The sequence below is a fragment of the Bombus affinis genome, chromosome 10 (genome assembly GCF_024516045.1).
Source record: "Bombus affinis isolate iyBomAffi1 chromosome 10, iyBomAffi1.2, whole genome shotgun sequence".
Classification (NCBI taxonomy): Eukaryota; Metazoa; Arthropoda; class Insecta; order Hymenoptera; family Apidae; genus Bombus; species Bombus affinis.
Window position 1 is genome coordinate 7,039,566 of NC_066353.1, and position 16,006 is coordinate 7,055,571.

At 34.1% G+C, this 16,006-nt stretch overlaps 2 non-coding genes across 2 annotated transcripts; both read right to left on the reverse strand.

Moving 5' to 3' along the window:
• Positions 1-12,372: 12,372 nt before the first annotated feature.
• Positions 12,373-12,534, reverse strand: LOC126921586 (U1 spliceosomal RNA). The gene has a single exon (XR_007712466.1). It is a non-coding gene; the product is annotated as a U1 spliceosomal RNA (small nuclear RNA).
• Positions 12,535-15,325: 2,791 nt separating this feature from the next.
• On the reverse strand, positions 15,326-15,487 carry LOC126921583 (U1 spliceosomal RNA). The gene has a single exon (XR_007712463.1). It is a non-coding gene; the product is annotated as a U1 spliceosomal RNA (small nuclear RNA).
• Between the last annotated feature and the right edge of the window lie 519 nt (positions 15,488-16,006).

Below are 16,006 nucleotides of genomic sequence, written 5' to 3' on the forward strand. Positions count from 1 at the left end.
TTGCATTTAGAAAGAGAAATAAATGGTAAAAATAACCATTACTGTATTCTATCTTTATTTACATATTCTTTCCCGCTAAGAACTAGAACTCATTCTGTACAAACAGACTTTTATGAAACAATTGTCGGCCTTGGCATCTACATAGCGATTGAAATTATGGTAAAATCGTCAAATTTTAAAATAGAGAATCGACGTTGAAACCGTTTTTAAGCCAATATAAAGTCCAAATGTAACAAAAGCAATTCTAGAGCTGATACGAATAGGAAGAAAAAGGAGTATCCATTTTTAGTGGTTTTACCTCGTATAGCCCATTTTATCGAAAGCAACTAAAACTACAGAACTGTCGAATTGGAAAAAGTTACAAAGCAAACGTGTCTGCATCGATTAACGTTAAAAACTTGCGATATACTGGTTAAAAAAAAAATACGGGAAATGTCTACCCACTACTGGAACGAAACAAGGAACATCCCCGTTCTTTCCACTGTTATACTTCCACTATTTCTAATTAGCGTAATTTTGCACGATGTCAGGACTAACAGAGCGTGATGTGAGCGACGAACAAAGTATCTAGCATTAATAAAGTGGTTGGACACATCTAGTTTTAATAATAATGGAAATGGATAATTTCTATTTTACTTTCAGTATTTTACAGTGTTTTCAATATATTACAATTACTATTTTTTTCGCTTATTCTTCTCTTATACTTGATAAGTTTTGTGTTATAAACGATATCGTTACATTCGTTGAATATCGTTTCTTTACCGATGTACTAAAATATTGGAAGTTAATTTCCTTTGCGATTATTACAATTTTTATTTTAAGTCGAGATCTAGAAACAAATATCGTGGTATTACAACGAAATAAAACCGAATAGCCGAAATATGTATCTCTGAGGCACGTAGCATTGTAAATATGTTTCATGCGGGTCTCGAAAGTAGATCAAAAATAACAAGATACGTCAATTTTTATTTCCCGCCCAATTTCAATTAGCAAGACTAAACGTACAAGCGAACGTCGATTAAAGACGTGTCGTCGAAGCAAAGTTAAAATTCGATCATCTTCGATCCAATTTAATATAATTATTATTTTCTTCGCGATAACCTGAGTATCTGCGACACTCAATCCGAATTAAAGAATGCAACCCTCGCCGAGCAAATAATTGCACGAGCTTGATACGAAATGGAAAGTATGAACTGCTAATCTTCGCTAACAACAACGACGCATCCCCCTTTTCACATGGTAGTACTATGATCAAAGGGAGTTTTACCCACGTGCACGCCTATGCCCGACTACGCAGTTTGTCATTTGCTTCGACATTTTCTGTAGGGTGTAGAGTCTCATTATATATATTTACTTGATATGTATTTGGATTACGAACGAACAACTCCGACCTATGTAAACGACTGTGTTCGGATATATTCAAATGTCGTGACACCGTGTCAGCAGTTGCTAGCTTCCTTTAATAGCGTTCGTATCTTTAAACGACACACACCGTCGCAAATAGAAACCACTCCTCCTGCTCATCAACATCTTTCAGCCACAACCCACGACTTTATATTTACATAAAAATTTCTAATCTCCGCTGAACTTTTCATTAGAACCAGTAAAACCTTCGAAAATGACGGGCTTCAGTTTTCTCTTTGTACGTAGATTCAGTTTTTTCGCTTTTTCGTTTATAATACAAAAATTCTTTCCGTTCACTCAAGCAACAGGGAAATTGCAGTGTAAAAAATCGAGATTCGTAACAAAATTTACTGCAACGATTCGATATTTAATTTCGAAAAATTAATTAAAAATGAGGATTTCTATTGAGATTAATCTTAAGCTTTTAGCTACTTCGTGTACGTTCAGCTTACGAAGATTTATTGGCATTGTATTCCAATAGTACTCTTAATTAAAATAATTTGAAGCATCGAAAATGAAAATAAAATTCTATTCTTCTCAAAGGGTTAATAAAACGAATCATATATACTACGTACTCTTGTCTGAAAATTTCATTTCTTTTATCTAAAATCTTCGTTCGACCGTTAAATGAATTTGAATAATTGAAAACCTTGCAACGTTCTCTGGAATAATTTAAAAGACAAAGAAAACCTAGCACACACGAAGGAAATGTGAAAATTGTATCCGATGCGACAATCTAATAAATTAAATAAAATGCATGCACTTTCCTGTTTCAAATTCTGGCAATCCTTTTCTGTTGAATATGCTACACATATCAATGAAGAGATTGTTGTCAATTGTCACACGTCGCGAGCAATTGTGGTTAACCACGCACGTTCCTGGTTTGCCGGTGATTAGCTTCGACCAAGTTAGGTGAGAATTTAACTTCGCTAAAGGCGAAGAAGATTTTCACGTGACATGCAATCGTAACTGTCCCTCTTTGTCATGGCAAATGCTCGTTAGAGATAATAAGCGATCAAAGAAAGAAAATAACAATCTTGAGAGATATACCGCAAATCTATATATACACGCAGGAATAGATCGTCTGTATCTACCCGAAATTAATATTATAGCTATATGGGAATAATTTCACACGTACGGACTTGGGCATTTAAGGGGTTAAATATAAATTATTTGTTATTTTTTTTTCCTTTTTATAAAGCCTAAAAATTTGTATTTTCCACGCTTCCAGTTTAGACTATCCCCTATACGCTATATATAATACTATATTATCGATGTAAAGTTACAGTTAAAATTGCTACTTGTCAGTGTACGTGAATATTAGTAACCTTTATATCGGATATCTTTTCTTACATCAGTAGCAATCATTTATCGCAGAGCATGCCAAACTATATTAATGTGTAACTCTCATCAACAACCGTAATCTCCTTTCGTAAAATTATTTATCTTTTACACATTCATTTCCTCGCCATGGTCTATATTAGCAAAACAAGGTTCATCGGATGTTGATCGAGGATTAAAAAAATAAAAGAATACGATGATTGGTGCGATTGAATGTAAAAAGTTAATTGCAAAAAAAGATTGCCAAACCAACAACAAAAGTATGAAATCAATGAAAAGATACGAATACGGATGAAACGGTGCGAACGATTTATATTTATATATGAAATATATGGGGATTGCATAAACTTTTTTAAATCTTAATGATTCAACAAATTGGTACACGTTATATCGGTACGCGACCTTTGACTCCAGAATCCCGATAGTGGTTTATTGCGAAAAATTGAAGTGACGCGAAATAATCGGTCGATTAGGGACGATCGAAATTCTTGATAAAGATAGCGAACGATGGTGCCACGCGATAGAAATCGTTCAAAGGTTATAGCGTGCCACCCTGAACCACCATACGGAAGTAAAAGGACTCACGAAACTACTGTACGACCGAGCTAATGATTTCGATACCTAAACTATGCTGCCCACGTGCTTTTTCTTATACTTTCTATCAAAAATTTGCAAAATTAGCAAAGCAAATTAATCTTCAATAAATCAAACAACAACATAGTATTGTAACTTTTTAAGTAAAAATATTCGAATAAATATTAGTAAATATTAAACGTTTAAATATCGACGAACGCGAGACATTATCCGAGCGATTGGGCAAAAGAGTAACCTCGATACTCGAGAAACTAGCAACTTTGTTTTATTTAAGTGATTTGAATCTTCATAAACAGACTATTAATTCCTTGTTTAAAACAAGTATGAGCAGAAAGTATTCGACGCAACAACCAATTTCGTCGCGTTACATAAGCACATATCTGGATTCAATTTGGAAAAAATGCCTTTTCCAGATTAAATCGCTACTTTTCTATAATTAATACACATCGTTGAAATGAACGAATAAACCGACATTCGCAGAAAAAATGTGGCTCGGTCCACCCTTGCCCTCGATCTCTTATTCATCTTATATCATCATCTATTATATATACCATAGTATATGTAACCGCGGTATATGTAACAATAAATACCAAGCAAGAGTAAAACTATGATTAAACTTGGTAACAAGTAGTATTAAGTAGACTTAAGATCGGTCGCACTAGACTAATACACTTTCACTTAATCTCTAAGTAAGCTAAACTATCCAACGTACAATACATGTAACTGTCTAATAACGATCAAACGCCTCATCCTCGACAGCTTTTCCAACTACTATACACGACATCGTAATGATAGATTACACAACAGAAAATAGTTTTAAGCGAAAGAGAAAATTTGAAGAAAGAGAAAGTTTAATCGTTGCAAATCACCACAAGATATACAGGTTCTCAGGAATTCGACGCTCTTTAATAGATAATAAATTGCAAACAACCCATGCGCAAAGATAATTATTAATAATCGCAAAGACGTAGCTCCTGCGGCATAAATAAATATCAAGAAAGGCGGGTAATAAAGACAATAAATATATTTGTTTGATATCGAATAAAATAAAAATTCAGAAATAAGACTAAAGATGTATATGAATTAATGGAATATCGTTTAATCGAATATACAGATAGGTAATTAATCGAGCAAAGATCAATTTCACTATTTCTACAAATACGTTATAAATTACTCGATGATATGTCACGAATCGATAAGATTTTATCGTACCTGTAGATGTCATATTCTGTGTGCGGTAAAAAAGCTGCTCTGTAAGGTGTCAAGATGTAGCGGAGATCAAACTTTAATGACTTCGCGAGACATCACTACCGATGATTTATCGCGTCATAAAGGGGATATTATGAAATTGTTCCTTTCTACTGCTTCGCCGATGAACCTTACAGTTCTTACGATGCGATCATCGAACGATGTCAACGCGTTTGCCTTCTGCTTCCTCGTGCGTTATTACGGGCATCGACCCTACTACAGAAGTGTGTTTTACCGCTTTATAACAACATCTTTACGTTGATACTCCTTACTGGTGTAAAAAATACTTCGACTTTAACCGATAGTATATCGTATAAACTTGTATATTCTATAAGTTCTGGAATACTTTCGTAATCCGTTGTATATTTAAAAGAGCGAATTTATCGAGTGTCAAGAGCTTATAACGACACTGTGATTACAGACATAATTGTAAGCGATATCGTTCCCTCGAAAGGTTCTTTCCACGAGTATGATCAGGCCAATAACAACGGAAGTTACCAACGCTAGGAGTCCGTGCAAATGCACGCAATGGCAAGCTTCCGCTCTACGATACTTTCGTCCGTATGCTTTCTACGATTTGTCGGAGTAACTCTCGTGCTACGAGCCGCTATGTCAATCAGTCCCCTTTCCAAGCGAGAGTTATTTGGTTCATGGAAAACGAACATTAACGTTGTACCCTTAGAGCTTGCCATGGCAATTGGCAATCATGATTCCTTCAAATAGTTGCGTCTTTATTGCCCCTGATTGCATAACCACACAATGGAAGAAAGAGCGCGGAAGAATAAAGCAGTAACGTCGAACGCTAACTTTTCTCATGACTCTATATCATTACGGTTATCATTCGAGCTGCATGTTTCTCATCGGATTATTTTTAGTAATAACACGTGTCAACAAATGGACAGGTTTCCGTAAGGTAGAAAAGCTAATGTCATAGAAACTATTGGCCATAGAACAGATCTTTTTCTTCTTTTAACGTAAATTGCATTTCTTTTTTTAGAAATTAACGAATTAACGTAACATGTATTGTTTGATTTTATCGAACTCGGCCGATATACATATAAACGATACAAATCAATTATAAGAAAACAAAATATATCGCGTCGTATATCGTTACCAAATTCATATTATATAGCTGTTAATAATATTTATCGTATCGGTAAAATATTCATTTTATATATTGGATTTATACGTATACCGTATATGTATGCGGTCAGAGACAAAAATAACTGGAATAGATAATGGAAGTAGATAACGATAAAGTTCGATCGACCTAGTGTTTGTTTACTATGTATTCTACTATGTATAGTACATAGATTAGTTCGTAAATGATTGAAATTAATATTTACCTCGCTGTGTAGACAGACGAAGTTCGCTTTAACGAAACTTCATTGGCAAATTATTTCCACTGCCTGTCGCATTTATTTTTTTTTTTTTTTTTTTTTTTTTCGACCGTATGCAACGACGTATTTTTAAGCTACTACGATACGCTGCTTAATATTGAAATGGAATGTAACGTATACTTTGTGAAAATACGACGAAAAAACAAAAACCTAAGTTACTAAGATCCGTTAAAACGGCACATCGTTCGAATTCCAAAACTTAAAGGTATAGGTATTGCGCGCATTCCGTGTACGTATTTCTAAACCTTTCGTAAATTTTACGTATTGAAAAAGTAAATTACATTCCGATGCTGCATACCGCGCTACTTGTATAAGAACGGAAATTAAAGTAATCTCAAAGAGTTTCCATTCAAAAGAAATCGAAAAGACTTTGAAACTCGATACTCTTGATTTGCAGAAATTTCATTTGATCGCGCTAAAGGAAATCGCAGCGCGTTAAATAACAACTTTGGGCGTGCAATTTTACACGCGTATTTGTGTATTGGTGCAAGGTATACATTGTATACATTGTACGTATATAATCGTTTTTCTAACTATCGAAAGTATAACAAACTTGTCCCGTATATATAAAATACTCACATGTACAATATACATATCGTTGATAATAAAAATGCAGCGTGGGACAAAGTCATACGTTCGAGTCGTTTGTTTGCAGCAATCCTTCCATAATAGGAGGAGGGTTAGGCGACGATGGCGGAGACGGTGGTGTTATCGGAACAACGAGGAGTAAAAACGGTCGAGCGATCATTCAGCATCAGTCGGAAACGATTCTGCCAGAATTATTACGCGCTCTTAGTTGGTCGACGGACGAGTCGGACGAACGATAGCTCGCCCCTTCAGAGGGGTAGCATAGGGAAAATGCGATATGTAAGCGACGAGAGTAAGAACGAACAACGCCAGGCGAGTTTCGTTTGGCTGGTCTTGTTTACTCAAAATCCTTTGGAGAAACGGCGCCGGCGTGCGGGGAAGAGATGTCCCCTTCCGTGAGCTACCAGCCACCTAACTTGTTTTTCGCGTTTCATCCCCGAGTTTCGCGCCCTGCCTCGTGCCGATAACACGGTGAAAACAGCCGTCGAATAATCGAATCGATAACGATCGCCGCAGAACGACCACTTGAAAGCTACGGAATTACAATTTCGTAACTCCCTCCGACACGACTGGAAACGGCTACATTTTACCCAGTTCCTCCGGCGCTCTCCGACGATCGTGCCTGCACGAGTAATATTATTCGAGTCTCGATAGACCGAAAAACAGGTCACTGTTTTCCCTTCCTATATTTTCACGTTGCTCGTTATGAATCCGTGGCGATGCCGCGCGCGCAAATATTATTTGACAAATTCTGATTAGTTGCACTGCGTTTAAAGCGGTGGAAAAGTAATTGCTACGGCGGTAATACGGTCGTGTGTGAGTTTTGTTTTGGCTGAATAATCGTTATCGTAAGTCAGACCATCCGATAATAGAGGGATCGCTTTGAAGAACACGCCGATGCTTTAATCACGAATATGAATATACCGACGAGTGGAACCTCCGTTAATAGAACTTACAGTTAATTTTCGTTATAACCGCATTTGCTTTTTGAATATAGAAACTAAATGCGTTTCCACGAGAGAAGATAATACGAATAATGTTATACAGAACGTTAAGAATGACATTACGAGTTTATAAAAGAGAATAGAGTATAAATATTTAATAACGTTCGTACTTCGCTCTGTAATTTTACATTTAAATAAAAAAAAACACGCTAACAACGAGTAACGCTTACGATGGGTGAAACAAAATTTGATATCTTAAGACGACGTTTCATCGATATTAATGACAATTTTTTACCTTGTATTATTTTCTCTTGGATTTCTTCTATCGATACGTTTCAAAGAATATGTCTCTCCTCTTTTTCTATATTTAAATTATATTATTTCGCTACAATTACACGTTATTGAAAGAAACATGATTTAAACATGATTTTATTTTTTAACATTTTGCACAAGGGATTGAAGAGAAGTAGCTACGTAAAGATTATTTGAAATGATTTATTATACCATCTATACACATAAAAAGTCTATAAGTGAACGAATGATATCGAATTTATTTCCATTACCTTGCATTATTCGTCTCAGGAAACTATCGAAGAAATGCGATACGATAGACCACGAGCCACACATTCCATTTATGAATCGAAGATATTTCAAAGGTTTGCTTTATAATAGCACTAACCAATATCTTAAGACTATAAGTGTATGGAATGAAAAGAAAAGAATCTGGAATTTTATTATTAATTTATATCGCCATCGTTGTTCTATAATTATTCGAGTTATCGTTCCCTTTATTTTTCTTATAAACATAAAATTTTAATTTAAAAATACTTTTGCATCTCAAATACCTATTCCTCCGTTCCTATTTTTATCGCAACGAGTAAATTGCAAATAAAATTTTTGCTTCGGTATCGTAATCGATAACCCGGTAACTAGTTGATTACCGAGTAATTTGAATAGAATAATAAATATTAAATAAGATTTAAAAATCACTACAAATCTATTACTTATTCGAATCATATATAGTATTCCGCTACTAACGAAATAATGTAGAGCCCATAGATGCCACTTTCGATGATATGTATATAGAAAATAATTCTGGGAAAAATATTGGCTCATCGACCTAGCAAAAAAGGTGAAAACAGTCTTTAGAATTGCGAGAATTTACATCTTTTGCGATATTTTAGGTAAAAGCACTAACACATTATAACCCAGCAAGCACTAAGAAAAATGAAAATAACTTTCCTTAATCTTTCTTATTGAATATTATTTCTTCTTCCTCACAGAGATACAAGCTATGTATCGAAATAGTAGATACATATATTTGCACTTTTCCATTACTTTCGATTAAAGTTACATACATATTTATATCTACAATGGCTCACGAGAGTGTTATACAAAAGATTTTGAAATTTCACTGTAACGACGCCCGTTCAAGTACGTACAAGCGTGTCTACGCGAGTACGTCGCAGAGATCACGCAAGTATCGAGAAAGTCGACTATTTTTACTTGACTAAATTTTCAAACTCGAAACGATTTTATCGAAAACTAAGTTTCGGGCGAAGAAACGTTCTTCTTTTCTTTCCACTTACTTTTTTCGTTGTGCAATTATACGCGACCGTACAAAACGTACAAAGCATATACGACGTATGTACCTGTACGTTTAAAATTTGTCTACCTTTTTCGATACTTTCGCGAGCGAAATATTTATTATCTTAACTATGACGTTAAATATTAACATCTGCCGTGCCTCCGATAACGATAGCATTAACGAGAGATCGAATAGACGGAATAAGCTATCCAAGCGCCCAAATAAGTTACCGTTTACACTCGTATGAAAGACGAGGAAGTGCACCAGACATGTATGTAAATATACAAGTAACGTATATACCGTGATACGTTTCACCGGTTCCCTTTTCTTTCCTTCAAACTGCTGCCTGACGTCTTTATTTCTTGATTTCTCAAAGGCACCGATCAACTATGGAAATTTTGTAACTACTACTTGAAACCAGCTAGAGCAGACATACGTGTGTTTCAGAAGTACGGATTTTATTGGATCCTGCTCTACATAGTTTTATTGGCTTCGTATGAAGCTACCGGTGACATCCCCTTTGAAGTTATTTACATATTTATAAGTACACTGTATGGCTATGTATAGTCATGCTGACATAGCCATGCAGATACATAAAACGTATAATCAAACCAGTATTAATTCGGTGCAAATATTATTAGATACGAACGATCATTTTGATCGATGCGTTCAATCGTCCTTACCGTTTAATTGGTTCCTCTGTAATTAATATTAATGACGCTGCATAAGTCGTCATAGACAATATCGTGGATAATGGAACGTTTAAAGAACAACGACTATAATTTATATCTTACGTGTTGCGATCGAAAATAGTGATTTTTTACGTTAAATTGATCTCTTTTAGAGACAAAAGCCTATTGAAATATCAAACCTTCTTCTGTATCCTGTCGATAACAAAGATTAAAATCACGCGAAAATACATTTTCCAACTTTCTTAATTCATACCACATTTTCTTTCGAAATGTTCAGTAATTCCTAAAAAGATCGTAAGTCGAATTATTCGATCGATAATTGTTAAAACTCGACAAGTATCAAATTATCTCGTCGTTTACATTACGATTGTTTTCTACAGAGCGGTAACAAAGTGACTCGATGGGTATTCGTTGAATTGACGAAATTTTTCTTAGACCGTTATTATGATTCCATAGAAAGAAACTTTTAAAGAAAATGCTTTATTCCGCTAATAGCGCCATTTCTTTCGAACGGTTCATAGCGTATCGCATCGAGATGCTCCGCTCGTCCTGGAGCGGTCTACCCCTTCCTGAATTCTAGAAATACTAAAGTTTAATAGCCTTGCATTTTGCCACGCGTTATCAAGCCGCGGTCTCCTCGGCGCAATTTTATTTCTCATCTTGGAGATTAATTGACTAATAACCCTCCCCCTCGAAATCGGAAGAAGAAAGGCGTAAAAAGTACCCGTTTAATTGAAATAATTATTTATGTATGCATAAAACAACGTGCAATTATACAAATAACATAACTGAATTGTGCTATTTCAAAATTAATTTTATATCTTTATATCATTTCGTCCGATCGCAAGCAAAATAACGAAATGATAAATACGACACGTGTCAATGAGCAAACCTGCCATATAAATAGAAATATTTAGTTCGTAGGAAAGAATATAGCGTAAACTCAACTATAATTACTCGTATTAATTATTCGTAATCATAAAACAGATAATAAAGGACGATATTTCATTTTTTTTTTTTTAAATAAATACAAAAGCTCAAGTGGAGTTGATTAAAATTTTAATATCGCTGATTATCAACAACCGGGTTTAATAAAGTTTTCGTTTCGCCGTCTGTTCGCGAGAGCTATATTTGAAGAATTAAATAAATATAACTTTATATATCTCTAGCAATAAGTAAAACTAAATGCAAAGGTGATAGCGATAACATTTTTTAATGAAAATAATACATAAACGACGAAAACTATAGGTAAAAGTAGAGATAAAGTCTAAAATAATCCCAAAAATTTCGATCCAAAATTCGATTCGAACTAAACGAACATCCAACGTTCGGGAAATCTATTCGATGGAAACAATATTATATTTATTTTAGTATATGATCCGAAAGGAAATGGGTCGCAAACACGAGCGAAACGGCAATTCTGCGCCGAAATTACATGGTACGAGAGGAAAAAATAAAAGTGGAAAATGAAGAAAAGATGCAGCAATATCGATTGAATATTAGAATCTGAGAGCATGCAAAATCAACGAACACGCATTAGCCCCTTTGACTTGCTAAATAGGCTAATTTGAATGTTTAAATTCCGGACCCGTTCAACTCAATTTGCGAGGACTCTGCGTCTGTTTAATTCCTTTCCTTCGTGCTGCTATCCAAACCGTACCTGCATCAACCACCACTAAACCAGACCAGCTGGCCTGTTAACTTCCAACACGTTTCGAGCGGCCGACATACGGAAACGTCCGACAGCCCCTCACACGGATGCTTAAACGGGCCATGTGCTTCCCATATCGTTTAACTAGAGACTGCCACCTGTGCTTTACACTGTGATCTTACATTTCGTACCCCCTTCTAATTATCTTCCTAATGAGAAGTCTAAATACTTGTTACAGGTTACATCGCAGTTTAATCACAAGTGCATGATTAGATAATTGTTATACGACAGATCATATTAATCCAATTCTTCCTTATAAGCAAGTTGGAACTTACGATATTCTACGTCTATATACATATCCTTAATTCTTTTCGTTGATTTATTATCATATCTTTGGGGTTATTCGGATATTGTAATCGCATTGGCATTGAACGATCTTGTTATAAAAATTGCTATCTTTAAATTTTCAATGTGAAAAAAATCTGCAAAAGGAATTTCCAAATTTTGGTTCCACGTATATGTCAAAGCTATAATATCTCGTAATTCAGAAATCATAAAAAACGATTGTCATTTTGTGAATCATAATGTACAGAATGGGACGCGCAACTGAAGTCACTTTTCCATTACTGCGTAAATAATGATTTTAACGAAAAATTTTTCAGATAAAAGTTGAATGGTTTCGAAGAGCACATAATTTTACGTGATTACTTTTTTTTACGAGGATGCGTAATCGACATAATACGAAGGTGAATTTTCTTAAATTTTAACACCAATTTCTATATGTTATTTCTAACATCCACATATACGCACCATAATATATTTTACGAAAAGACTAAAGTACTACTTTGCAACTTATGCAGTGCATAAACAATAAAGTTGAACGAAATCTACTAAAACAAATTTATTTTTAGAAATTAATTATCCGGGATAGCGCGAACGCAGTCCCGACTATCAAAAATTGTACGTCCGAGATACCCACATTAGGGGTATTCGCAGAGGTCAGCTCAACCGTAGTGCAATGGAAGAGCCTCACCCTGGAGGAACCGCCTTTTTGATCACGGTAACCTCTACGCCAGGTAAGTATGCTTTCTTCCGGCTCTTCCAGTTACTTAAACCCATAGGGTGTAACTACCAACTGCGAGAAATTATGTTCATAGCTAGCACTACGTAACGGTGATATTTGGAACTAACGTGTAATTCGACCTTACGACTCGAGCAACTGTCTTTGTAATCTTTAACATAATCTGAAGAAACAATTATCGATGACAAGTACCAAGCAAGATTCAACTTTACTTTGAAGATTAGATTTAATTAACTTTCTTTGTGTAATATATGTTAATAGATTTGTTATAAATTGCTATAATACTTTTATTATACATATACGGAATTTATTTGAAAATGAAAATATTGGCATTTATTTATGAAATTAAATGTTCGAACGAAACATTTTTATATAATTTGTATACTTGTAAAACATTTGACCTTTGCGTGTAATGTAAACGAAAAAATGAATTTCAATAAAATTAACGCAACTTCGTTAAAAATATGCAGCATGCTTACTTCATAAATAAAATATAATATATTCGTCTTTTTTTAATCGAACTGAACTTCGTTCGAGCTCTCCAAGTAGCCGAAAACTTTTAAAATTATTTCGACTAATTTCCTTCGACTGCATGTCGCATTACAAGTATGAATTTCTTGGAAGCTGTACTCTACTGTCTATAATTTGGCTCGCTATTATTGTTGGCACAAATACGTGAATTAACATTCAGAATGTTCATTTGAATGTGGAATCATTATTAGGCATATGCACGTGTTCGGATGTTGTGTACGAAAACGAGACACGAAGGTAATATTTAATCATTTTGTATATTGGCATAGTAATTATAGAACATTATTAGACTGATAAGTAGTTTGAATGAGATAATGATTACGAGACACGAAATATAAAAAGCTAAGAACATATAACTGAAACATTCGATTTTAAACATAGATCCTACTATTTATACTTTTCAGAACTATGAACATAGAGTTACGAAGCCATTATTTGTGATATTCACACAGACTTATGCTTAAAAACTCTTTTAAATTTTTACTTTTATTTTTAATAAATAACAAACATTTTTTGCAAGGAGAATCTTCGTTGTTTGAGTCGATTGAACGTTCTTAATTATTTCTTCTTTCAATTTCATAGTTTTGTTATTAGACCCTGCTTACAATGGTATACGACGTTTAAATATTATATATCGCGCAAGTTACTTACGTATGTAAAGAAAATATCCTAGTTCTAACAGAATCGTAAAACAAAGAATCATAAGAATACAATACAAAAAGCAGCTTCTTGGAAACAAAAGGAATTAAATATATATTCGTAAGAAGGAATGGAAAGCAACTACTTCAATAAGGAAAGGAAAATTAAAACATTCACGTATAAGCTCGTTACAAATTATAGTGGACTTGTAAAATCACACAAGAAAGTACCAAAAACAGTCATAAACAATTGTATAACGAAAAATGCATATAAACAAAAGAGCTACATCCAGTATGATCGTAGGTTGATCATTAAGTTCATTGCTAACCGATTTTCAGAACAATACTACTTATACTAAATAATAATAAAACTTATAGTAATATGTATATTGTAAGATCTTACGTATCTTATGTATGTAAATTGCTTATTTAAAATGTGACTTAATGATAAAATCCAAATATTGTACATTATACGAGATATCCATGTCAGAAATATTCATAATTAATAATAATTAATCCTGGAATAACTTCGTTTCTCACAATAACCATCTTTACAGTAAAAAAAAACCTTTTTGTTTGTGTCGTTTCAAAGCAACACCAGCTTACCGATGGTTAGCTGTAATACTAAACCATCGTAAAATAGAAAATGATTTTATATGCTTCTCCAAGTTGCTTAAGGCTACATAATTCACGATACAAGCACAAGGATATCGGCAAACATGAGGCAATTCCTTATAAGAAAAAGGTAAGAGGATAATATAGAATACCTTTTTTTGTCCCAGCCATAGTTTTCAAGAAAATAGAGCTTGAAAATTTATCGAGTATTTAAACTTGATTAATCATCGACCGGATATGAGTAAACAATCAGCAGGTGGTTATTCCACGTGCGAGAATAAGTAAAGGATATGGAATAAAGCTCTTCCGTTTAAGGATGCATGCTTTTCAAGAAAACAGAGTTTGAATACGTTTCGTTCAGAATTAATCTAATATACACCTATAATACGGACGCACAATTATAAGTAGAATTCGCTGCAGTAGCAACGACAGATTTTTATTAATAACTTTTTAATAACCTATGAACGACGGCTAAAACCTTTTAGAGGTTACTCAGGAGAGTGGCCTTGACAAGATATATCAAAGCCAAGGTCATCAGAGCTGCCTCTTCTAAAGCCAGCATTTATAGTTTTCTTTGTATTTGTCTATCGTCTTTCTAATACGTCTATACGCATGGTAACTAAGGAAAGTTGAAGCAGATTAAAGTGAAATAAATGTTGTTAAGCAATAAAAAAAGAAATTACTAACAGAGTAAGTAGTAACAACTAATGAACATTCGTGCTACTTTACGAAAAAAGAATTAAACTTTTATTAAACTATTAAGACTCAAACTATCATTCGTCACTTCTCTAAATTTGTCTCTCTATTGGTAAAGGTATATCGTTCACTGAAGTTGGTTACAAATATTAATTTGAACTCTACATCCTAATTTTGTATCGCAATGCAGAATATACCTTTAATAAAGGAAGTCTAATAAAGAAGAATGAAAGAAAATTACTACTTTTGCTCTACAATGTAGAGGAAAAGTTTTACCAACTGTAAAAAAAGAATATTTTTTCCAATAATATTATCCGGGATAGCGCGAACGCAGTCCCGACTACCAAAAATTGTACGTCCGAGATACCCACATTAGGGGTATTCGCAGAGGTCAGCTCAACCGTAGTGCAATGGAAGAGCCTCACCCTGGAGGAACCGCCTTCTTGATCACGGTAACCTCTACGCCAGGTAAGTATGCTTTCGACCCGTTTCTCGAGTTACTTATGCTCATAGAGTCCGAACGTAACTGCGAGAAACCGTACGCGTAGCTAGCACTGCATAACGGCGATTTTTGGAACTAAAAGGCTGATCCGACTTGGAATCATCTATAGGACCATCTATATATAATAATTCTCAATTTTTACGTACAATCTCAACATGTGGTTGTAGATTTCGATTTTGTTTTAGATTGTATATCTTTAAATTTCTATGTTTAATATAAATTACAAATTTCTATATACATATTAACAAATTAATTCGTAGGTCGTAATTTTAGATTTTATGACATTGTAGGACATACATATATGCCAAAAAAAAAATAATGATAATACTACTTGACTGAAAGAAAACGGTAAATAAAGCATGCTAAAGATTCAAAGAAAATATATATTTAATAATTAAAAAGAATTTAATGGTTTGTATGTGTGATATAGCATGCTTTTATACATTGCCAATATTGTTACCTTTGAACTTTCTGAACTATATTTTAATTCATT